Source organism: Syngnathus floridae, chromosome 8 (assembly GCF_059516105.1).
Source record: "Syngnathus floridae isolate MCC-2025c chromosome 8, RoL_Sflo_1.0, whole genome shotgun sequence".
Lineage (NCBI taxonomy): Eukaryota > Metazoa > Chordata > Actinopteri > Syngnathiformes > Syngnathidae > Syngnathus > Syngnathus floridae.
In genome coordinates this window covers 16393243-16420432 of record NC_142420.1, presented here as the reverse complement: position 1 = coordinate 16420432, position 27190 = coordinate 16393243, and the positions used below count along the sequence as shown (strand labels likewise).

General features: G+C 46.0%; 3 long non-coding RNA genes across 3 annotated transcripts; all 3 read left to right on the top strand.

The window, feature by feature from the left end:
* Positions 1-11228: 11228 nt before the first annotated feature.
* LOC148394716 (uncharacterized) lies at positions 11229-14034 on the top strand. Its single transcript, XR_015860089.1, has 4 exons — positions 11229-11512; positions 11637-11750; positions 11982-13260; positions 13397-14034. It is a non-coding gene; the product is annotated as an uncharacterized LOC148394716 (long non-coding RNA).
* Positions 14035-14862: 828 nt separating this feature from the next.
* LOC148394715 (uncharacterized) lies at positions 14863-15693 on the top strand. Its single transcript, XR_015859989.1, has 3 exons — positions 14863-14928; positions 14990-15502; positions 15582-15693. It is a non-coding gene; the product is annotated as an uncharacterized LOC148394715 (long non-coding RNA).
* A 4168-nt stretch (positions 15694-19861) lies between these two features.
* Positions 19862-22139, top strand: LOC148394714 (uncharacterized). The gene is made up of 4 exons (XR_015860053.1): positions 19862-20016; positions 20140-20217; positions 21782-21952; positions 22060-22139. It is a non-coding gene; the product is annotated as an uncharacterized LOC148394714 (long non-coding RNA).
* Positions 22140-27190: the final 5051 nt, after the last annotated feature.

Here is a 27190-nt window from a genome sequence, read left to right as displayed (position 1 = left end):
AAACACTTCCTATTTCATGTCTAACAGTACTTGATTTAACAAATAACCATAAATAAATACAGTGTGGGCACTGAAGTTAACATATGTGATTATACTGCCTAATCTGTCACGGAGTAGATTGTTGCAAAGTAATATAAGATCCAAAGTTGTAATTCAGAATAGTTTTCAAAAGAAGGCCATTAGAATTATATACAAGTCTGATTACCCTGAACAAGCTATTAATTAAATCACAAATTCTTCAATTCAAAGATTTGGTAGATTATCAGACAAATAATGTCTAACAGTAATTGATTTAACACATCACGATAAGTAGATTGAGTGTGGGCACTCTCAAGTTAACATATGTGATTATACTGCCTAATCTGTTACAGAGTATGTTGTTGCCAAGTAATGTAGAATAGATCCAAAGTAGTAATCCAGAATAGTTTTGAAGAGGCCATTAGAATAATAAACAAATCTGATTACCTTGAACATAATAACAAGCTAAGTGTTTAATATGTCCTATGAAGTCAAAATTGGGCACCATCATGTGGTGAAATTTGGAATTGCATCACATCCAATTTTGCCTGGGAACAAACAGATTAAATAAATCTTAGTTTTGAATAAGCCACTCCTTCTCAAACAAGTAAACTCTGCCCATTTCGCGCAGTAGATGTTCTGTTAATATCTAGTATTTATACAAAGTCATAATTTAAATTGCTTTCAACCTTCATTCATCGGTTCAACCAACATTACTCGCTCTTATTACCAACTTGTATTGATTTAACTAAGCGTTTAATACTTCCTATCAGGTCTCAAGGCAAGATTTGGCAAAATACAATTTCAGCAAATCCAATTTTGCCAGGGAACAAAAATAGATTAAATAAACTAAATAAGTCTTCTTCCCATTAAATAAATCAGAAAAGTCTGTCTTGTAACCAGTCCTCTTCAAACAAGTAAAGTCTGCCCATTTTGTGCCGTAGATTTTGTGTCTATGCCTAGTATTTAAACAAAATCATAATTTAAACGACTTCTTTCCTTCATTCACTTTGGAAATTTGGAATTGCAGCAAATCGAATTTTGCCAGGGAACAAAAATAGATCAATTAAACTAAATAAGTCTTCTTCCCATTAAATAAATTAAAAAAGTCTGTCTTGTAACCAGTCCTTTTCAAACAAGTAAAGTCTGCCCATTTTGTGCCGTCGATTTTGTGTTAATGCCTAGTATTTATACAAAATCATAATTTAAAGGACTTCATTCCTTCATTCACTTTGGAAATTTGGAATTGCAGCACATCAAATTTTGCCTGGGAAGAAAAGTAGATTAAATAAATTTAATAAGTCTTACTACTTCCCATTAAATAAATTAAATACGTCTTACTTGTTCCCACTCCTTTTCAAAAAAGTAGTTTAAAACGAGGTCCCTTCACTCAACCTTTAACCCTATTTATTCACCTTCTAGGCTAAGTGTTAAAGGCTAAGTGTTAAAGGCTAAGTGTTAAAGGCTAAGTGTTAGAGGCTAAGTGCCAGAGGCTAGGCGCCAGAGGCGAGTTTTTGTGGGCTGAAGTTTTAGTGGGGTTAGTGTGAATACAATCCAAAAGAATACAACAGAATACAATACAATAGAATATAATACATAGATTAAATTCAATAGCTCTTACTACTTCCCATTAAATAAATTAAATACGTCTTACTTGTTCCCAATCCTTTTCAAAAAAGTAGTTTAAAACGAGGGCCCTTCACTCAACCTTTAACCTCAACCCCGCACGTCACATTGTGTTGTATCTGTGAATGTTGGTTGTGGCCAAATGATAGTTTTCTTTCATTCGTTTAGGTTCCACGGTGTTTGTTGGCTATGTTTTCCACTGTCAGAAGGATGAAAATACAAAGTACAACGCTTGGACGTGGGCGAAGACGTCACCGGTGAGTCCTTCCTTCCTATTTATTTACCTTCTAGATGCTAGAGGCTAAGTGTTAGAGGCTAAGTGTTAGAGGCTAAGTGTTAAACACAATACGAACAACACAACGATACTGCACTGAACAACACGATACCGCACTGAGAAACACGATACCGGACTGAACAACACGATACCGGACTGAACAACACGATACCGCACTGAACAACACCATGCCGCACTGAACACCATGCCACACTGAACAACACCATCCCGCACTGAACAACACCATGCCGCACTAAACAACACCATGCCGCACTGAACAACACCATGCCTCACTGAACGACACCATGCCGCACTGAAAGACACCATGCCGCACTGAACGACACCATGCCGCACTGAAAGACACCATCCCGCACTGAACACCATGCCGCACTGAACAACATTATGCCGCACTGAACATTATGCCGCACTGAACAACACCATGCCGCACTGAACAACATTATGCCGCACTGAACAACACCATGCCGCACTGAACAACACCATGCCGCACTGAACAACACCATGCCGCACTGAACAACATTATGCCGCACTGAACAACACCATGCCGCACTGAACAACACCATCCTGCACTGAACAACACCATTCCGCATTGAACACCATGCCGCACTGAACAACACCATCCCGCACTGAACAACACCATCCCGCACTGAACAACACCATGCCGCACTGAACAACATTATGCCGCACTGAACAACATTATGCCGCACTGAACAACACCATGCCGCACTGAACAACACCATGCCGCACTGAACAACACCATGCCGCACTGAACAACATTATAACGCACTGAACAACACCATCCCGCACTGAACAACACCATGCCGCACTAAACAACATTATGCCGCACTGAACAACATTATGCCGAAATGAACAACACCATGCCGCACTGAACAACACCATGCCGCACTGAACAACACCATCCTGCACTGAACAACACCATCCCGCACTGAACAACACCATGCCGCACTGAACAACACCATGCCGCACTGAACAACACCATGCCGCAATGAACAACACCATCCCGCACTGAACAACATTATGCCGCACTGAACAACATTATGCCGCACTGAACAACATTATGCCGCACTGAACAACATTATGCCGCACTGAACAACATTATGCCGCACTGAACAACACCATGCCGCACTGAACAACACCATGCCGCACTGAACAACACCATGCCGCACCGAACAACACCATGCCGCACTGAACAACACGATCCCGCATTGAACAACACCATGCCGCACTGAACAACACCATCCTGCACTGAACAACACCATCCCGCACTGAACAACACCATGCCGCACTGAACAACATTATGGCGCACTGAACAACATTATGCCGCACTGAACAACACCATGCCGCACTGAACAACACCATGCCGCACTGAACAACACCATGCCGCAATGAACAACACCATCCCGCACTGAACAACACCATCCTGCACTGAACAACACCATGCCGCACTGAACAACACCATCCCGCACTGAACAACACCATGCCATACTGAACAACACCATTCCGCACTGAACAACACCATGCCGCACTGAACAACATTACGCTGCACTGAACAACACCATGCCGCACTGAACAACATTATGGCGCACTGGACAACATTATGCCGCACTGAACAACACGATCCCGCATTGAACAACACCATCCTGCACTGAACAACACCATGCCGCACTGAACAACACCATGCCACACTGAACAACACCATTCCGCACTGAACAACACCATGCCGCACTGAACAACACCATGCCGCACTGAACAACACCATGCCGCACTGAACAACATTATGCCGCACTGAACAACATTATGGCGCACTGAACAACATTATGCCGCACTGAACAACATCATGCCGCACTGAACAACATTATGCCGCACTGAACAACATTATGTCGCACTGAACAACATTATGCCGCACTGAACAACATTATGCCGCACTGAACAACACCATGCCGCACTGAACAACACCATTCCGCACTGAACAACACCATGCCGCACTGAACAACATTACGCTGCACTGAACAACACCATGCCGCACTGAACAACACCATGCCGCACTGAACAACACCATGCCGCATTGAACAACACCATGCCGCATTGAACAACACCATGCCGCACTGAACAACACCATCCTGCACTGAACAACACCATGCCGCATTGAACAACACCATGCCGCACTGAACAACACCATCCCGCACTGAACAACACCATCCCGCATTGAACAACACCATCCTGCACTGAACAACACCATGCCGCACTGAACAACACCATGCCGCACTGAACAACACCATTGCGCACTGAACAACACCATCCCGCATTGAACAACACCATCCTGCACTGAACAACACCATGCCGCACTGAACAACACCATGCCGCACTGAACAACACCATTCCGCACTGAACAACACCATGCCGCACTGAACAACACCATCCTGCACTGAACAACACCATCCCGCACTGAACAACACCATGCCGCATTGAAGAACACCATCCTGCACTGAACAACACCATCCTGCACTGAACAACACCATGCCGCACTGAACAACACCATGCCGCACTGAACAACACCATGCCGCACTGAACAACACCATGCCGCACTGAACAACATTATGCCGCACTGAACAACATTATGTCGCACTGAACAACACCATGCCGCACTGAACAACACCATGCCGCACTGAACAACATTATGCCGCACTGAAAAACACCATGCCGCACTGAACAACACCATCCCGCACTGAACAACACCATGCCGCATTGAACAACACCATCCTGCACTGAACAACACCATCCTGCACTGAACAACACCACCCCGCACTGAACAACACGATCCCGCATTGAACAACACCATCCCGCACTGAACAACACCATGCCGCACTGAACAACACCATTCCGCACTGAACAACACCATGCCGCACTGAACAACACCATGCCGCACTGAACAACACCATGCCACACTGAACAACACCATGCCGCACTGAACAACATTATGCCGCACTGAACAACACCATGCCGCACTGAACAACACCATCCCGCACTGAACAACACCATGCCGCATTGAACAACACCATGCAGCACTGAACAACACCATCCTGCACTGAACAACACCATCCCGCACTAAACAACACCATGCCGCACTGAACAACATTATGGCGCACTGGACAACATTATGCCGCACTGAACAACACCATGCCGCACTGAACAACACCATGCCGCACTGAACAACACCATGCCGCACTGAACAACACCATGCCGCACTGAACAACATTATGCCGCACTGAACAACACCATGCCGCACTGAACAACACCATGCCGCACTGAACAACACGATCCCGCATTGAACAACACCATCCTGCACTGAACAACACCATGCCGCACTGAACAACACCATGCCGCACTGAACAACACCATTCCGCACTGAACAACACCATGCCGCACTGAACAACACCATCCTGCACTGAACAACACCATCCCGCACTGAACACCATGCCGCATTGAACAACACCATGCCGCACTGAACAACACCATCCTGCACTGAACAACACCATGCCGCACTGAACAACACCATGCCGCACTGAACAACACCATGCCGCACTGAACAACATTATGCCGCACTGAACAACATTATGCCGCACTAAACAACATTATGTCGCACTGAACAACACCATGCCGCACTGAACAACACCATGCTGCACTGAACAACATTATGCCGCACTGAACAACACGATCCCGCATTGAACAACACCATCCCGCAGTGAACAACACCATGCCGCATTGAACAACACCATGCCGCACTGAACAACACCATGCTGCACTGAACAACATTATGCTGCACTGAACAACACGATCCTGCATTGAACAACACCATGCCGCACTGAACAACACCATCCTGCACTGAACAACACCTTTCCACACTGAACAACACCATCCCGCACTGAACAACATTATGCCGCACTGAACAACACCATGCCGCACTGAACAACACCATGCCGCACTGAACAACACCATGCCGCACTGAACAACACCATGCCGCAATGAACAACACCATCCCGCACTGAACAACACCATGCCGCATTGAACAACACCATGCCGCACTGAACAACACCATCCCGCACTGAACAACACCACCCCGCACTGAACAACACGATCCCGCATTGAACAACACCATCCCGGACTGAACAACACCATGCCGCACTGAACAACACCATTCCGCACTGAACAACACCATGCCGCACTGAACAACACCATGCCGCACTGAACAACACCATGCCGCACTGAACAACACCATGCCGCACTGAACAACATTATGCCGCACTGAACAACACCATGCCGCACTGAACAACACCATCCCGCACTGAACAACACCATGCCGCATTGAACAACACCATGCCGCACTGAACAACACCATCCTGCACTGAACAACACCATCCCGCACTGAACAACACCATGCCGCACTGAACAACATTATGGCGCACTGAACAACATTATGCCGCACTGAACAACACCATGCCGCACTGAACAACACCATGCCGCACTGAACAACACCATGCCGCACTGAACAACATTATGCCGCACTGAACAACATTATGCCGCACTGAACAACACCATGCCGCACTGAACAACACCATGCCGCACTGAACAACACCATGCCGCACTGAACAACACGACGTCGCACTGAACAACACGACGCCGCACAGAACAACACGACGCCGCACAGAATAACACAATACCGCACAGAACAACACAATACCGCACAAACAGTTTTAGATAATATTACGTCGCAGTCATGTGACGCGGACATGACGTCAATAGGCGGAACTCACGGCAAAATTATAATCCGTGGGCGTGGCTTGCAACAGGAAGTAGGAAAGCGGCAGTTCTGGCAAACAAGACACAGCGGTTAGTAACACGATGACTAACAAGGCAAATATTTTTGTTTTCAGCTTGCAACTTGACCGTCTAGAGCGTACAAGGTAATTACAACTGTTTTTTTTTAGCCCTGAAAAGCGAGGGAGTGTGGCGTTTGGGAGGAATGTCGAACTCGGCGTCTGCTTCCAGCCACAGACGCCAAATTTCGACGATTATTTCGACTGGTCAACGGTTGTAAATTATTGCGTTGACTAAAAACTTTATTTAACTCTACTCTTAACTTTGCCGTTTCAGATATGCGGGTATTACACCGCGGAAATGACGTCAATAGGCTGAACTCTCGCCAAAATTCAAATCTGTGGGCGCAATGGCCTTGAGCGAGACACCGGATACAAACACGACGATTATCAACAGAAATATCTTTATTTTCTGCTTGCAAGTGGACCGTCTAGAGCGTACACGGTAAGTACAACTCATTGTGTTTAAAAAGATTTACGTTTGTGTAGTTTGCGTTGCGTTGTATCTGTGAATGTTGGTTGAGGCTAAATGTTAATGTTTAATTTCATTCCTTTAGGTTCCACGGTGTTTGTTGGCTGTATGTTTTCCACTGCAAGAAGAGGCTCGTATCATTGACCAGCAGGAGCTACAATGGTGAGTACCCCTTTCGTCTTCCATTTATGTTAAACACTTCCTATTTCATGTCTAACAGTACTCGATTTAACAAATAACCATAAATAAATACAGTGTGGGCAGTCACGTTAACATATGTGATTATCCTGCCTAATATGTTTATCACAAATATGTCACTAATCACTAATATGTTTATTTGTTTATCACAACACCTTTGGACCTTCAGCAATCGATTATTTCCCTTCATCTACATAGAGACAGAACGATGGTGTCTTAAACATCTCATTCATTTCACCAAATAACTTCACGCAGGTGGATAACGGCCGTCTCGGTCACGCTATGTTGCGTGATGCAGTTTTGAAGAACCAAATGCATTTATTCAATGAATAAGTCAAGCTAGTTCTATGTTTATGATGTTGTAAGTTACGGTAGCGATTGAAGTTGAGTTCGAAGCCAGTGGAAAACAGCGCTGCGTTTGTGCTCTCCAGGTACAAATGTTGTGATCTCTGACTGACGACCGGGCGAGACTCGAGTAAGAGATGTCCAAACGAGCTCCGGCAGGGCGGGCCAAGGCGGAGCGAACGGACGCCCTTCAGGCCGCCAATGACGAGCTGAGAACCAAACTGATGGACGTCCAGTTAGAACTTCAGCAGGAGAAGAACAAGGTGAAAACCTCAACAGACAGACACTGCCTGCCTCCCTGCCTGCCTCCCTGCCTGCCTCCCTGCCTGCCTCCCTCCCTCCCAGTTTTCCCGATGTAGATTAGACATGCGTGTGCCATGACTGTGTCAGCCTACATCAACAAATGCACCGAGGACGTCAGCACCACTAAGAATATCATCACCCGGGGCAACCAACGACCCTGGATGACTGAGGAGGTACGTCAAACGCTACGAGCGCGGAACTCTGCCTTCAAGTCTGGCGACAAGGAGACACTGAGGACAGCGAGAGCCAACTTGAACCGTGCCATCAGGATAGCGAAGCGAGACCGCAGTCGAAAATTTCAGGATCGTTTCCACGACGTCAAAAACATCAGGAGTATGTGGCAAGGCATACGGGCGATTACAGACTACAACTCACCCTCCCCCCCCCCGGTGGGTGTAGTTGATGCTGACTTTCTAAATGGTCTAAATAACTTCTTTGGGAGGTTCGAGGCACTAAACGGCACTCCAGCAGTTAAAACTGTCCCCCATCAGGAAGAGGAGGTACTCTGCCTTGACTCCGCCGATGTGTTGAAGACCCTGAGGAGAGTCAACCCCTGTAAGGCCCCTGGCCCCGACAACATTCCTGGGCGTGTGTTCAGGGAATGTGCAAGTCATCTGGCTGGGGTCATCACAGACATTTTTAACACCTCGCTGGGCCAAGCCACAGTGCCGGCGTGCTTTAAGACTGCCTCCATCATTCCGGTGCCGAAGAAACCTCAAATCACCTCATTTAATGATTACCGGCCTGTTGCACTGACTCCGGTTATGATGAAGTGCTTCGAAAGGCTGCTTAAAGGTCAACTCGTTTCCAGACTCCCCCTATTATTTGACCCGTTCCAGTTTGCCGACCGGCAAAACCGCTCCACTCAGGACGCCATCTCCTCCGTTCTTCACCTGAGCCTGGCTCACCTGGAGGAGAAGAACACCCATGTGCGGAGGCTGTTCCTGGACTTCAGCTCAGCGTTTAACACCATCATCCCACAGCATCTGGTAGGAAAATTGGAACACCTGGGCTTCAACACCCCCCTTCGCAACTGGCTGCTAGACTTCCTCACCAACAGACCTCAGTCAGTCCGGGTCGGACAGAACACCTCTGATGTCATCACCCTCAGCACAGGCTCCCTTCAGGGCTGCGTCCTGAGCCCCCTGCTGTGCACCCTGATGACACACGACTGCGTCCTCAGGTTCACCACCAATCACATCGTGAAGTCAGCAGACGACACAACGGTGGTGGGGCTCATCAGAGACAACAACGACCTGGACTACAGAGAGGAGGTGGAGCAGCTGGTGGGCTGGTGCAGAGAAAACAGCCTGATCCTGAATGAGGAGAAGATGAAGGAGATCATCGTCGACTTCAGGAAAAAACAGCCTCACCACGCTCCACTGATCATCAACAGCTCAGCTGTGGAGGTGGTCAGCACCACCAAATTCCTGGGGGTCCACATCACAGAAGACCTCACCTGGACTATGAACACTACGGCACTGGTCAAGAGGGCACAGAAGCGCTTGTACTTCCTGCGGAGGATGAGGAGAGCCCACCTGCCCCCACCCATCATGAGGACGTTCTACAGGAGCACCATAGAGAGCATTCTGACAAGCTGTCTCTCTGTGTGGTGTGGAGGCTGCACCGCCTCCGATTGGAAGAACGTGAGGAGAGTGGTGAGGACAGCAGAGAGGATCATAGGGGCTCCTCTTCCCTCCATTCAGGACATTTCATCTCAGCGCTGCATGTCCCGTGCCCGTAACATCATCAATGACCCATCACACCCCCACCATGGACTGTTCTCCCTGCTGCCATCTGGGAAGAGGTTTGCAGCATCCGCTGCAGGTCCACCAGGTTCTGCAACAGCTTTTTCCCTGCTGTCATCAGACTGTTGAACACTAGAACTGTTGAGCTCTAAACTGAACTCTGCATCACACATTCACAGAACTGTACTTTATGACACTACGGACCTCTATCTTGCACTATCTCACACTACCAACTTTACTGAACTTGTATAAACCCTTTAAATAGAAGTTTAATACATGGTTTAGCATTCCTCTGCACACTCTTGAATACTGTTTTGCCTACTTGCACTATTGCATAATTATCACTGCTGCACTTTATACTTATTTTTAATATATATATATATATATATATATATATAGTATATATGTATATATATATATTTTCATAGGATATGTTACTTCTATTCAACTGCAATATCACTACTTTGTTGTAAGACGTATGCAACGGAATTTCGTTTTGTATGCACCATGTGCAGACAAGATGACAATAAAGTTTGTCTAAGTCTAAGTCATGTCAGGTCAGCTGTCTGGAGAGAGAGAGAAGTCAGGACCTGCGGGCGGAGCACCACCGTGCCACCGCCGCCATGACGGAACTCAAAAGCAAACTCCATGAGGAGAAGCAGAAAGAGTTAGCCATTACCAGGGAGACATTACTGCGGCAGCATGAAATGGAGCTGATGAGAGTGATCAAAATCAAAGATGGAGAGATCCAGCGACTGAATGCCTTGGTCCTCAGCCTGAGGGACGGCTCCATGGACAAGGTGATCCGCTCTATCCGTGTCTGACTATCCGCACGCCACGTCGGGCTTCGATGCGGCCGCTACCGTATTGTGTAGCTTGTCCCCAGTAAGCGTCGCGGCGCTCCGTTGCGGTCTCAACGGCCCGGTGTGGCGCAATGTCTGCTCAGGTGAGGAGGGGGGGCGCTTTGCTGGCGGAGGTGGAGGAGACGCGGCGGTGTCGGGAGACCGAGCGGTGTCGCCTCCACCAGGAGCGCGGAAGAAGCCCTGGCAGCGGCCCAGCAGGCCTGGCAGTCCCGAGCGGCCGAGCTCCGATCGGCTCATCACCAGCATCGGGAGGAGCTGAGCCGAACCAAGAGAGACTGCGAGAGGGAGATCCGCCGACTGGTAGGACTGATCAGATGCGCGGTGCGTGGCTATGTTCCCAATTTCGTTGTATACCTGCAGTGCAATGACACCTAAGGCATTCTATTCTATTCTATTTCACAAGAAGAAAATGTCCGGTTGCTCGCTTCGCTTTTGTCACAGCAAAGGTGTTCTAGTCGATTCAAGAAAAAAATTGGCCGGTTGCTCTCTTTGTTTTTGTCACAATTCTGGCAAATGAGTTTGCCCGCCTGCCTGAGCGCTCCCCGTTTGTACATCCAGACGGATGAGATCAAGCTGAAAGACAGAGCGGTTAGTGTTTTGGATGAAGCCCTGGGGCCGGCCACGTCCACCGCCTTCAGCTGCAGACTCAGGCTGCCGAGCAGCAGATCGCTGCCCTGAGGGATTCCCAAAGGGCGGGCCTAAACTACCCTGGAAGTGGGGTCAACGCCGCTACTAGCAATCCTCTTCATTGCGTAAGCCACCTCATCACACACTTGCAGTACGCATGACTTAGTTCGTTGCTGGAGGAAGGTAGCACAAAAACAGTTTTGAACTTTGAACGAGTGCTTGTGTGTGTGTGTTGCGGGGCGTTTTCAGTCTCAGGAGGATCGGGACACGCGACGGTTTCATCTGAAAATCGCTGAGCTCAGCGCAGTCATCAGGAAACTGGAGGATCGAAACGCCCTGCTTTCTGAAGAGCGCAATGAACTGGTAATTTATTGACGGCACGCTTGAAGGTTTGCGCTACGTTTGATGCGCGCCATCCAGCGAGGCACCCATTGCGCTTGCTTATTAGTTGAGCGGCGCGGCGAGTCGGTTGCCTGGTAGATGTCTTTTATTGGGAGCCAAAGCCACGATTCCGTTCAAACCGATGCAAAAGGAATGGATACGTTCTGGCCCGCGTGTTGTGCGTCTTTCACATCCCGCACTTCATGCTTGCAGCTAAAGCGACTGAGAGAAACAGAAAGCCAGTTTCTGCCACTCCTGTACAAAAACAAACGCCTGAGCAGGAAGAATGAAGAACTCTCGCTGGTGCTGTGTCGCCTTGAAAACAAAGTGCGCTTTGTCACCCAGGAGAACGAGGAGATGGCAAGCTTGGTAAGTCGACGCGGACAACGGCGGCGTGCCAACAGAGTCCACTGCATTTGTGTTCCACAGAGAAGGCCTAGTTCGCTCAATGACCTGGACCGCGGTTGCGGCCAGCAGGACGGTGAAATGGAGTTCCTTCAAGTTGTGGAGCAGCGGCACATCATCGACGACTTGTCCAAGGTCTTCAGGCAGGCGACTCGGTGCACGTACGGCAGCGCCGCGCTCGCTCGCTGTCGCCAGGAAACCTTTTCCGTCCAAAGCTTGGCCGGCGGCCGCCATCCAAAAAATTGGCCCCTTAAATTCCGACCTTTCAAGCAGGAGCATTGTGCGCACGCGTTTGAACACGCTTTAGACTTGTTTTGCCGTTTTCAGCAGCTCAAAGCTCCCGTTTTGTCAGCGCCTTTGCCACTCGCTGTGCGCTGAAAACGACGGACTTGCCCGGCTGCTCAGCCCGTCAACCATGAGCCGCGAGCGCGACGTCATTGTCCGTAGGCAGCTAGTGGCAAAATGCACCCTGTTAGAGTTGCGCTCGCTCCAACTTATTTTGCAAGAACCACACGGGAGACAAGTAAGTTCTTTTGGACACCTGCAGGTGGAGAGTCCATCCGTTGTACGAATGAAGTCTGACTCTCGGCTCCTGCACGAGCATTTTAATTAAGAGAAACAGGGTGGGTGTAAGAGTGGATTGAATAGAGGAAGCCCTTGACCTCTAGTCAAAACATAGCAAGGGGTGTTTTACGACTTTGTGTAGGAAGGGATAAGCGATAAGCGATAGGGATAAATAAGGGATAAATAATATTATTTATTACAGGTCGCAGTCAAAGTCAAAGCAACACAATGATACGATAAAGATAATCTGGAAAACCCTGACACACCCTGTAGTTGTCACTTTTGGAAAAGACGAGCGTCCCTCCAATCATCGCCGGTGACGTGTTTTTCAGGCTCTGGAGACAGGAGCTCATGTCAGAAATGTCATTGTGAGTCGCGTTTGTTTCTGCGCCGGAGCCGTTCGTTCCCTTTGCATCCAAAGAATCTCAAAGGCGGATTATTTGTGTCGACAGGAGAGAGATTTGCTGCTACGATACCGACGTCGAGAATCTCTGAGGAGGAACAAAGCGTGAGGTCCTGCAAGGTGAGTCTGTTTGTTTGCGGCTGCTTGGTGTTGCGCAAGATGAAATGGCCTTTTTCTCGCTATCGTTCCTCTCGTCGATTCATCGTGAGGTGTCGCTTCAGTTTGTTCAGAGAGATGTTTGCTTCCGCGCCCGCAGGTCATCGAAACATTTTACGGCTACGACGAAGACGTGTTGGTGGACTCGGACGGATCGTCCTTGTCTTTTCACACCGACAGAACCCCCGACACGGAACCCGAAGAGGTAGCCCGCCATTTCTGCCAGCGTATTGGCACCAAACATTCCTCTTCAGCCTGGAATCGGACTCGTCTTTGCGTCGCGGGTGCTTTGTCGCCGGTCTGACTGATTCTGGTACTAGTGCTGTGTTGCATTGGTGTGTGCATGAAGAGGCGGAGCTTCGCTACCGCCAGCTGACGCAAGAATATCAAGCGCTGCAACGAGCCTACGCTCTGCTAGCCCAGACCAGCGAAAGGGGACTACGACGCCGAGAAGGAGATCAAGGTGGCGCCCCTTCCCGCAACCCCCGGCCGGGTCGCAGCCTCCCCGTTCTCACCCAGCCTCGGGTGTTCTCTGGTCTGAAAGGAGGAGGAGGAGCCTCCCTCCTCCTCCTTTCAGACCAGAGAAAAGCTGATGGTAGAAATGGGTCACTATCAAAGCAGAGTAGCAGATCTGGAGTCAGCGCTGAAGCAACAAGGACAGGTAAGCTCATCAATGAGCACACCTTTTTCTCAGACAAAATAGCTACATTCTTCAGTCACTCATCCGTCTGGCATTACTGGACCAACCCCCCCCCCCCCCCCCCGAACGTGGCTGGGAAAATGCGGAGAAAAGCAAATGTCATTTTCCAGTCAACCAAAGAATTTGTGGATGAAAATGACACAACATTCCAAAGCTGTCCACGCGTTTGTCTCTTCTAGAATGTCAAGTGGGTGGAGGAGAAGCAGCTGCTGCGTCAGAGCAATCAGCAGTTGGCCGAAAAGGTGACGGAAAGAAAGGCGCTGGGCGGAGTCGCTTGGCGTCACACCTGTCGGGAAGCCCCGCAGATGAGGTCTGACTGTCTTTTCAGGTCAGGCGGATGGAGGCGGAAGAAGCGCGTCTGAAAGAGCACATCCAGGATATCCGAGACCAAAACGAACTGCTTGAGTTCCGCATCCTGGAGCTGGAGGTGGGAAGACTCGCACAAGCGTGTTGAGGCCAGAGATGTGACGGACGGACGGACGGACGGACGGATGCATGCCTCTGCCTTTCAGGAGAGGGAGTGGCGCTCCCCCGTCTTGAAGTTTCTGCAAGTCCGTTTCCCAGACGGCCTCAGCCCTTTGCAGATCTACTGCGAGGCCGAGGGCGTGAGCGTAGGTAAGGCGTCCCTCGCAACCCTAACCTTAACCCGAGGTCCCAGAACACCTTACATTGCTCCTTGCGCCTTTCCCCCGGACATCGTCATCAGTGATCTGATGAAGAAGCTGGACATCCTGGGCTATAACGCCGTAAGTGTATGTCGAACTCCTTATGTTCGCACTCCACGAGACTCGGCGGCTCAAATGTGACTTTTGGAAGGCTTTGCGCTGAAAGAAGCTTGTTGACGCTGTGCCTTTGGGCTCTTGCAGAATCTCACCAACGAGGAGCAGGTGGTCGTGATTCACGCCAGGACCCTTCTCACCCTAGCCGAGAAGGTAACGCGCACGTCCACGCACGCTCTCGCATTCTGCTTATGTGACAGCAGCCTTTCCTCAGTGGTTAGAATACATCAAAGTGACCAAGTCAGCACTTCAACAGAAGATGTTGGACATTGAAAGTGAGAAGGTAGACAGACACGCGACATCAGCCAAGGGGAACTCCGGCAATGTGCCCCAACAATTCTGACCTTGAGCTGTGCTAGGATATGTTCTGCAAGCAGAAGGGCTACCTGGATGAAGAGTTGGACTTCAGGAAGTGTTCCATGGACCAGGCTCATAAGGTAAGCCGCCCTCAAATCTCCCGCCGGACCACTGATGGACGAGGATTGCGGCCCAGAGGATCCTGGAGCTGGAGGCCATGTTGTACGAGGCGCTACCGCAGCGGGACTGCCCCGCCACGGACGGCGAAAAAGCCAGCCACGCTGGCGTGAATGACATGCTGACGGCGGATCAGAGAGAAGAGCTTAGGAGCGCCGTGGACCAATGGAAGCGAGCCCTGATGTGCGAGTTGAGGGAGCGCGACGCTTGCATCCTCCAAGAGAGAATGGATCTGCTGCACAGCGCGCAACAGGTAAGGGCCCAAAGCCAGCCCGGCACTTACTTGCACGCTTACTGGCTTTTGAATGCCACTTTCCATTTGTCCGTCCTAGAGGAACAAAGAGCTGAAAGAATTCATCGAAGCTCAGAAGAGACAAATCAAACAATTGGAGGAGAAGTTTCTGTTTCTCTTTCTATTCTTCTCCTTGGCCTTCATTCTGTGGCCCCAACACCAGCTGGTGAGTGAGCTCCAGCGGCACCGCACTCGACACCTCCGATACACTGCCAGCCGGTCTCAGACGTTGGCAGACGCTCCGATGCCAACGTATACCCCCCGCCACGGTGACAGAGGCACCGCGTCACACCGGCGCTCATCCAATCAGAAGGCAGGAAAAGCAAATTCACATGCAGGGCACTTTTGAACCAGAAGAGAGCGCCACAAAAAACGGTTGTTGCCCCAAACGCGCACTAAAAAGGGTCAGAATAACAAGAGTCCCACTGGCCAGCCGGGGCCACCCGTCCAGCTGTTTCTTCAGGGGCGAAAAAAATTGGAGTCACCGGTGAGTACATTTTGCATTTAGCTCTGCTTTTCTGCTTCTGTCTTCAAGTGTGTGGCATCCTGCGATCAAAGATTCAGCCAACCCCAAAGCGGTTGACCTCAACGTCCCACCACCATGCCTACCAGAGCAGGTGACGTGATGCTTTGGACATCCTTCCGTCTCAGATGCCCAAAAGTACTCTTTGCCACATCTGCGGCAATACGGTGTCTTTTCAAAGGTGCAAATAAATCCAGCGTGGGCGGAACACGCACGTCTTCGGTTTTTCCCGCTTTGTTTGTGTGACAGCTGTTGTGAAAATTTTATACAAATAAAGTTGTATAGTACAGGTTTGGCCAAGCCGCAACTCCCGAACCGCATGCGGCTCTTTTATGTTCATATCAACATTTGTGTGTGTGTGTGTGTGGGGGGGGGGGGGGGGGGGGGGGGGTTGTGCGTGTTGGCTTCACTTGAGTTCAATTTGGTATTTTGGTCAAAAGCGCATGTGGTGAAATTCCACAAAGTAGGATGGGCAAACACATTTCTTTAAACTATGAGTGTCAATTCGGCTCTCGAAATGGCAGGGAAAAGATGCACAGCAAAACGAAAATACGTAGATGAACACAGGACGTTTTAATCAGAGTGGGAAAGTTTCTATTTTTTGTTGAACGTGATGGCAAACCATTCTGCCTGATATGTCAGACCTCAGCGCATTTCAAAGATTCAAATCTTCAGCGCCATGCACTTCAGCTCACTCCATGCTAACATTGATCAGGCGTCGAACCCGCATCATCATGCTTAAGAGGTGGCCATGCTAACCAGTGCGCCATTATGTCAACGCATAATAACTAAGTCTACTGGTCAAAACAGCGGTTACTATATGACGTCGCTACGTCGTGGTCACGTGACGCAGACAAGACGTCAATGGACGTGGGCAGAGTTAACTTGTTTAAAAGGGAGTAGGCAGAAGAAATATTTAATTTATTTAAATCTATTTTGAGTGCACACCATTATGCCAATGCATAACAACTGTAAATCTACTAAACAAAACAGCGGTTGCTATATGACATCTGCCACGTCGTGGTCACGTGACATACGTGACGTCGATGGGCGTAACTTTCGCCGGAATTCAAATCCGCGGGGAGAGTTAACTTGTTTAAAAGAGAGTGGGCAGAAGAATTATTTAATTTATTTAAATCTATTTGGTGTGTGCGCCATTATGTCAATGCATAACAACTGTAAGTCTACTAAACAAAACAGCGGTTGCTATATGACGTCTGCCACGTCGTGGTCACGTGACGCGGACGTGACGTCGACGCCTACTTTACATCCCACCGATCACAGGACCCCTCGGCTGCATAACCGTGCCCCCTTCCCAACCAATCGGATTTGCTATACGCGAAAACGACGCCAATGGAAAGAGCTTCCGCCCAAATTTAAATCCGTGGGCGTGGCTCGCAGCAGGAAGTAGGAAAATGGCGGCGATGTTGACAAAGACACAGCGGATGGTAACATACGACTAACAAGAGAAATATTTTTATTTTCTGCTTGCAACTGGACCGTCCAGAGCGTACACGGTAAGTACAACTCATCGTTTTTAAAAAGAAGTACTTTTGTTGCCCTGAAAAGCGAGTGAGCGTGGCGTTTGTGGGGGACGTCGAATTTCGACGATTCTTTCTGGTCAACGGTTGTAAATGATTGTGTTGATTAAAAAAGAAAACTTGATGTAACTCTACTTTTAACTGCCGTTTCAGATAGATTTGGAATTGCATCACATCCAATTTTGCCTAGAGCGTACACGGTAAGTAACACTCGTTGTGTTTAAGGAGATTTACGTTTGTAATAGCAGAAGTGTAGCCGCGTTGCGTTGTACGTGTGAATGTTGGTCCGGGCGAAATGTTAATGTTTAATTTCATTCCTTTAGGTTCCACGGTGTTTGTTGGCTGCAAGTTTTCCACTGCAAGAAGAGGCTCATATCATTGACCAGGAGCGAGCTACAATGGTGAGTAGCCATAACATTTATGTTAAACACTTCCTATTTCATGTCTAACAGTACTTGATTTAACAAATAACCATAAATAAATACAGTGTGGGCACTGAAGTTAACATATGTGATTATACTGCCTAATCTGTCACCGAGTAGATTGTTGCAAAGTAATATAAGATCCAAAGTTGTAATTCAGAATAGTTTTCAAAAGAAGGCCATTAGAATTATATACAAGTCTGATTACCCTGAACAAGCTATTAATTAAATCACAAATTCTTCAATTCAAAGATTTGGTAGATTATCAGACAAATAATGTCTAACAGTAATTGATTTAACACATCACGATAAGTAGATTGAGTGTGGGCACTCTCAAGTTAACATATGTGATTATACTGCCTAATCTGTTACAGAGTATGTTGTTGCCAAGTAATGTAGAATAGATCCAAAGTAGTAATCCAGAATAGTTTTGAAGAGGCCATTAGAATGATAAACAAATCTGATTACCTTGAACATAATAACAAGCTAAGTGTTTAATATGTCCTATGAAGTCAAAATTGGGCACCATCATGTGGTGAAATTTGGAATTGCATCACATCCAATTTTGCCTGGGAACAAACAGATTACATAAATCTTAGTTTTGAATAAGCCACTCCTTCTCAAACAAGTAAACTCTGCCCATTTTGCGCAGTAGATGTTCTGTTAATATCTAGTATTTATACAAAGTCATAATTTAAATTGCTTTCAACCTTCATTCATCGGTTCAACCAACATTACTCGCTCTTATTACCAACTTGTATTGATTTAACTAAGCGTTTAATACTTCCTATCAGGTCTCAAATCGAGATTTGGCAAAATACAATTTCAGCAAATCCAATTTTGCCAGGGAACAAAAATAGATTAAATAAACTAAATAAGTCCTCTTCCCATTAAATAAATCAGAAAAGTCTGTCTTGTAACCAGTCCTCTTCAAACAAGTAAAGTCTGCCCATTTTGTGCCGTAGATTTTGTGTCTATGCCTAGTATTTAAACAAAATCATAATTTAAACGACTTCTTTCCTTCATTCACTTTGGAAATTTGGAATTGCAGCAAATCGAATTTTGGCAGGGAACAAAAATAGATCAATTAAACTAAATAAGTCTTCTTCCCATTAAATAAATTAAAAAAGTCTGTCTTGTAACCAGTCCTTTTCAAACAAGTAAAGTCTGCCCATTTTGTGCCGTCGATTTTGTGTTAATGCCTAGTATTTATACAAAATTTATACCAGCTCAGTGGCCTAGTGGTAGAGTGTCCGCCCTGAGACTGGAAGGTTGTGGGTTCAAACCCTGGCCGGGTCATACCAAAGACTATAAAAATGGGACCCATTGCCTCCCTGCTTGGCACTCAGCATTAAGGGTTGGAATTGGGGGGTTAGATCACCAAATGATTCCCGGGCGCGGCACCGCTGCTGCCCACTGCTCCCTTCGGGGATGGGTTAAATGCAGAGACAAATTTCACCGCACCCAGTTGTGTGTGTGACAATCATTGGGACTTCAAATCATAATTTAAAGGACTTCATTCCTTCATTCACTTTGGAAATTTGGAATTGCAGCACATCAAATTTTGCCTGGGAAGAAAAGTAGATTAAATAAATTTAATAAGTCTTACTACTTCCCATTAAATAAATTAAATACGTCTTACTTGTTCCCACTCCTTTTCAAAACAGTAGTTTAAAACGAGGGCCCTTCACTCAATCTTTAACCTCAACCCCGCACGTTGTGTTGTATCTGTGAATGTTGGTTGTGGCCAAATGATAGTTTTCTTTCATTCGTTTAGGTTCCAAGAAAACTTGATGTAACTCTACTTTTAACTGCCGTTTCAGATAAGCGGGTATTACGTCGCAGTCATGTGCCGCGGATATGACGTAATTGCCCGAACCTCCGATTCAAATCTGTTGGCGCGATGGCCGTGAGCCACTGAGCAGCGACGATTATCAACAGAAATATCTTTATTTTCTGCTTGCAACTGGACCGTCTAGAGCGTACACGGTAAGTAACACTCATTGTGTTTAAGGAGATTTACGTTTGTAATAGCAGAAGTGTAGCCGCGTTGCGTTGTACGTGTGAAAATTGGTCGAGGCGAAATGTTAATGTTTAATTTCATTCCTTTAGGTTCCACGGTGTTTGTTGGCTGCAAGTTTTCTACTGCAAGAAGAGGCTCGTATCATTGACCAGGAGCGAGCTACAATGGTGAGTAGCCATAACATTTATGTTAAACACTTCCTATTTCATGTCTAACAGTACTTGATTTAACAAATAACCATAAATAAATACAGTGTGGGCACTGAAGTTAACATATGTGATTATACTGCCTAATCTGTCACGGAGTAGATTGTTGCAAAGTAATATAAGATCCAAAGTTGTAATTCAGAATAGTTTTCAAAAGAAGGCCATTAGAATTATATACAAGTCTGATTACCCTGAACAAGCTATTAATTAAATCACAAATTCTTCAATTCAAAGATTTGGTAGATTATCAGACAAATAATGTCTAACAGTAATTGATTTAACACATCACGATAAGTAGATTGAGTGTGGGCACTCTCAAGTTAACATATGTGATTATACTGCCTAATCTGTTACAGAGTATGTTGTTGCCAAGTAATGTAGAATAGATCCAAAGTAGTAATCCAGAATAGTTTTGAAGAGGCCATTAGAATAATAAACAAATCTGATTACCTTGAACATAATAACAAGCTAAGTGTTTAATATGTCCTATGAAGTCAAAATTGGGCACCATCATGTGGTGAAATTTGGAATTGCATCACATCCAATTTTGCCTGGGAACAAACAGATTAAATAAATCTTAGTTTTGAATAAGCCACTCCTTCTCAAACAAGTAAACTCTGCCCATTTCGCGCAGTAGATGTTCTGTTAATATCTAGTATTTATACAAAGTCATAATTTAAATTGCTTTCAACCTTCATTCATCGGTTCAACCAACATTACTCGCTCTTATTACCAACTTGTATTGATTTAACTAAGCGTTTAATACTTCCTATCAGGTCTCAAGGCAAGATTTGGCAAAATACAATTTCAGCAAATCCAATTTTGCCAGGGAACAAAAATAGATTAAATAAACTAAATAAGTCTTCTTCCCATTAAATAAATCAGAAAAGTCTGTCTTGTAACCAGTCCTCTTCAAACAAGTAAAGTCTGCCCATTTTGTGCCGTAGATTTTGTGTCTATGCCTAGTATTTAAACAAAATCATAATTTAAACGACTTCTTTCCTTCATTCACTTTGGAAATTTGGAATTGCAGCAAATCGAATTTTGCCAGGGAACAAAAATAGATCAATTAAACTAAATAAGTCTTCTTCCCATTAAATAAATTAAAAAAGTCTGTCTTGTAACCAGTCCTTTTCAAACAAGTAAAGTCTGCCCATTTTGTGCCGTCGATTTTGTGTTAATGCCTAGTATTTATACAAAATCATAATTTAAAGGACTTCATTCCTTCATTCACTTTGGAAATTTGGAATTGCAGCACATCAAATTTTGCCTGGGAAGAAAAGTAGATTAAATAAATTTAATAAGTCTTACTACTTCCCATTAAATAAATTAAATACGTCTTACTTGTTCCCACTCCTTTTCAAAACAGTAGTTTAAAACGAGGGCCCTTCACTCAATCTTTAACCTCAACCCCGCACGTTGTGTTGTATCTGTGAATGTTGGTTGTGGCCAAATGATAGTTTTCTTTCATTCGTTTAGGTTCCAAGAAAACTTGATGTAACTCTACTTTTAACTGCCGTTTCAGATAAGCGGGTATTACGTCGCAGTCATGTGCCGCGGATATGACGTAATTGCCCGAACCTCCGCCAAAATTCAAATCTGTTGGCGCGATGGCCGTGAGCCACTGAGCAGCGACGATTATCAACGGAAATATCTTTATTTTCTGCTTGCAACTGGACCGTCTAGAGCGTACACGGTAAGTAACACTCATTGTGTTTAAGGAGATTTACGTTTGTAATAGCAGAAGTGTACGTGTGAAAATTGGTCGAGGCGAAATGTTAATGTTTAATTTCATTCCTTTAGGTTCCACGGTGTTTGTTGGCTGCAAGTTTTCCACTGCAAGAAGAGGCTCGTATCATTGACCAGGAGCGAGCTACAATGGTGAGTAGCCATAACATTTATGTTAAACACTTCCTATTTCATGTCTAACAGTACTTGATTTAACAAATAACCATAAATAAATACAGTGTGGGCACTGAAGTTAACATATGTGATTATACTGCCTAATCTGTCACCGAGTAGATTGTTGCAAAGTAATATAAGATCCAAAGTTGTAATTCAGAATAGTTTTCAAAAGAAGGCCATTAGAATTATATACAAGTCTGATTACCCTGAACAAGCTATTAATTAAATCACAAATTCTTCAATTCAAAGGTTTGGTAGATTATCAGACAAATAATGTCTAACAGTAATTGATTTAACACATCACGATAAGTAGATTGAGTGTGGGCACTCTCAAGTTAACATATATGATTATACTGCCTAATCTGTTACAGAGTATGTTGTTGCCAAGTAATGTAGAATAGATCCAAAGTAGTAATCCAGAATAGTTTTGAAGAGGCCATTAGAATAATAAACAAATCTGATTACCTTGAACATAATAACAAGCTAAGTGTTTAATATGTCCTATGAAGTCAAAATTGGGCACCATCATGTGGTGAAATTTGGAATTGCATCACATCCAATTTTGCCTGGGAACAAACAGATTAAATAAATCTTAGTTTTGAATAAGCCACTCCTTCTCAAACAAGTAAACTCTGCCCATTTCGCGCAGTAGATGTTCTGTTAATATCTAGTATTTATACAAAGTCATAATTTAAATTGCTTTCAACCTTCATTCATCGGTTCAACCAACATTACTCGCTCTTATTACCAACTTGTATTGATTTAACTAAGCGTTTAATACTTCCTATCAGGTCTCAAGGCAAGATTTGGCAAAATACAATTTCAGCAAATCCAATTTTGCCAGGGAACAAAAATAGATTAAATAAACTAAATAAGTCTTCTTCCCATTAAATAAATCAGAAAAGTCTGTCTTGTAACCAGTCCTCTTCAAACAAGTAAAGTCTGCCCATTTTGTGCCGTAGATTTTGTGTCTGCCTAGTATTTAAACAAAATCATAATTTAAACGACTTCTTTCCTTCATTCACTTTGGAAATTTGGAATTGCAGCAAATCGAATTTTGCCAGGGAACAAAAATAGATCAATTAAACTAAATAAGTCTTCTTCCCATTAAATAAATTAAAAAAGTCTGTCTTGTAACCAGTCCTTTTCAAACAAGTAAAGTCTGCCCATTTTGTGCCGTCGATTTTGTGTTAATGCCTAGTATTTATACAAAATCATAATTTAAAGGACTTCATTCCTTCATTCACTTTGGAAATTTGGAATTGCAGCACATCAAATTTTGCCTGGGAAGAAAAGTAGATTAAATAAATTTAATAAGTCTTACTACTTCCCATTAAATAAATTAAATACGTCTTACTTGTTCCCACTCCTTTTCAAAAAAGTAGTTTAAAACGAGGTCCCTTCACTCAACCTTTAACCCTATTTATTCACCTTCTAGGCTAAGTGTTAAAGGCTAAGTGTTAAAGGCTAAGTGTTAAAGGCTAAGTGTTAAAGGCTAAGTGTTAGAGGCTAAGTGCCAGAGGCTAGGCGCCAGAGGCGAGTTTTTGTGGGCTGAAGTTTTAGTGGGGTTAGTGTGAATACAATCCAAAAGAATACAACAGAATACAATACAATAGAATATAATACATAGATTAAATTCAATAGCTCTTACTACTTCCCATTAAATAAATTAAATACGTCTTACTTGTTCCCAATCCTTTTCAAAAAAGTAGTTTAAAACGAGGGCCCTTCACTCAACCTTTAACCTCAACCCCGCACGTCACATTGTGTTGTATCTGTGAATGTTGGTTGTGGCCAAATGATAGTTTTCTTTCATTCGTTTAGGTTCCACGGTGTTTGTTGGCTATGTTTTCCACTGTCAGAAGGATGAAAATACAAAGTACAACGCTTGGACGTGGGCGAAGACGTCACCGGTGAGTCCTTCCTTCCTATTTATTTACCTTCTAGATGCTAGAGGCTAAGTGTTAGAGGCTAAGTGTTAGAGGCTAAGTGTTAAAGGCAACACAATACGAACAACACAACACAATACGAACAACTCAACACAATATGAACAACACAATATGAACAACACAACACAATACGAACAACACAACACAATACGAACAACACAACACAATACGAACAACACAACACATTACGAACAACACAACACAATACGAACAACACAACTATACTGCACTGAACAACACGATACCGCACTGAGAAACACGATACCGCACTGAACAACACGATACCGCACTGAACAACACCATGCCGCACTGAACACCATTATGCTGCACTGAACAACACGATCCTGCATTGAACAACATTATGCCGCACTGAACAACATTATGCCGCACTGAACAACACCATCCCGCACTGAACAACACCATGCCGCACTAAACAACATTATGCCGCACTGAACAACATTATGCCGAAATGAACAACACCATGCCGCACTGAACAACACCATGCCGCACTGAACAACACCATGCCGCACTGAACAACACCATGCCGCACTGAACAACACCATGCCGCAATGAACAACACCATCCCGCACTGAACAACATTATGCCGCACTGAACAACATTATGCCGCACTGAACAACATTATGCCGCACTGAACAACACCATGCCGCACTGAACAACACCATGCCGCACTGAACAACACCATGCCGCACTGAACAACACCATGCCGCAATGAACAACACGATCCCGCATTGAACAACACCATGCCGCACTGAACAACACCATCCTGCACTGAACAACACCATCCCGCACTGAACAACACCATGCCGCACTGAACAACACGATCCCGCATTGAACAACACCATCCCGCACTGAACAACACCATGCCGCACTGAACAACACCATTCCGCACTGAACAACACCATGCCGCACTGAACAACACCATGCCGCACTGAACAACACCATGCCGCACTGAACAACACCATGCCGCACTGAACAACACCATGCCGCACTGAACAACACCATGCCGCACTGAACAACACCATGCCGCATTGAACAACACCATGCCGCACTGAACAACACCATCCTGCACTGAACAACACCATCCCGCACTAAACAACACCATGCCGCACTGAACAACATTATGGCGCACTGGACAACATTATGCCGCACTGAACAACACCATGCCGCACTGAACAACACCATGCCGCACTGAACAACACCATGCCGCACTGAACAACACCATGCCGCACTGAACAACATTATGCCGCACTGAACAACACCATGCCGCACTGAACAACACCATGCCGCACTGAACAACACGATCCCGCATTGAACAACACCATCCTGCACTGAACAACACCATGCCGCACTGAACAACACCATGCCGCACTGAACACCATTCCGCACTGAACAACACCATGCCGCACTGAACAACACCATCCTGCACTGAACAACACCATCCCGCACTGAACAACACCATGCCGCATTGAACAACACCATGCCGCACTGAACAACACCATCCTGCACTGAACAACACCATGCCGCACTGAACAACACCATGCCGCACTGAACAACATTATGCCGCACTGAACAACATTATGCCGCACTAAACAACATTATGTCGCACTGAACAACACCATGCCGCACTGAACAACACCATGCTGCACTGAACAACATTATGCCGCACTGAACAACACGATCCCGCATTGAACAACACCATCCCGCACTGAACAACACCATGCCGCATTGAACAACACCATGCCGCACTGAACAACACCATGCTGCACTGAACAACATTATGCTGCACTGAACAACACGATCCTGCATTGAACAACACCATGACGCATTGAACAACACCATGCCGCACTGAACAACACCATCCCGCACTGAACAACACCACCCCGCACTGAACAACACGATCCCGCATTGAACAACACCATCCCGGACTGAACAACACCATGCCGCACTGAACAACACCATGCCGCACTGAACAACACGATGCCGCACTGAACAACACCATGCCGCACTGAACAACACCATGCCGCACTGAACAACACCATGCCGCATTGAACAACATTATGCCGCACTGAACAACACCATGCCGCACTGAACAACACCATCCCGCACTGAACAACACCATGCCGCATTGAACAACACCATGCCGCACTGAACAACACCATCCTGCACTGAACAACACCATCCCGCACTGAACAACACCATGCCGCACTGAACAACACCATCCTGCACTGAACAACACCATGCCGCATTGAACAACACCATGCCGCACTGAACAACACCATGCCGCACTGAACAACACCATGCCGCACTGAACAACATTATGCCGCACTGAACAACATTATGCCGCACTGAACAACACCATGCCGCACTGAACAACATTATGCCGCACTGAACAACATTATGCCGCACTGAACAACACCATGCCGCACTGAACAACACCATGCCGCACTGAACAACACCATGCCGCACTGAACAACACGACGTCGCACTGAACAACACGACGCCGCACAGAACAACACGACGCCGCACAGAATAACACAATACCGCACAGAACAACACAATACCGCACAAACAGTTTTAGATAATATTACGTCGCAGTCATGTGACGCGGACATGACGTCAATAGGCGGAACTCACGGCAAAATTATAATCCGTGGGCGTGGCTTGCAACAGGAAGTAGGAAAGCGGCAATTCTGGCAAACAAGACACAGCGGTTAGTAACACGATGACTAACAAGGCAAATATTTTTGTTTTCAGCTTGCAACTTGACCGTCTAGAGCGTACAAGGTAATTACAACTGGTTTTTTTTAGCCCTGAAAAGCGAGGGAGTGTGGCGTTTGGGAGGAATGTCGAACTCGGCGTCTGCTTCCAGCCACAGACGCCAAATTTCGACGATTATTTCGACTGGTCAACGGTTGTAAATTATTGCGTTGACTAAAAACTTTATTTAACTCTACTCTTAACTTTGCCGTTTCAGATATGCGGGTATTACACCGCGGAAATGACGTCAATAGGCTGAACTCTCGCCAAAATTCAAATCTGTGGGCGCAATGGCCTTGAGC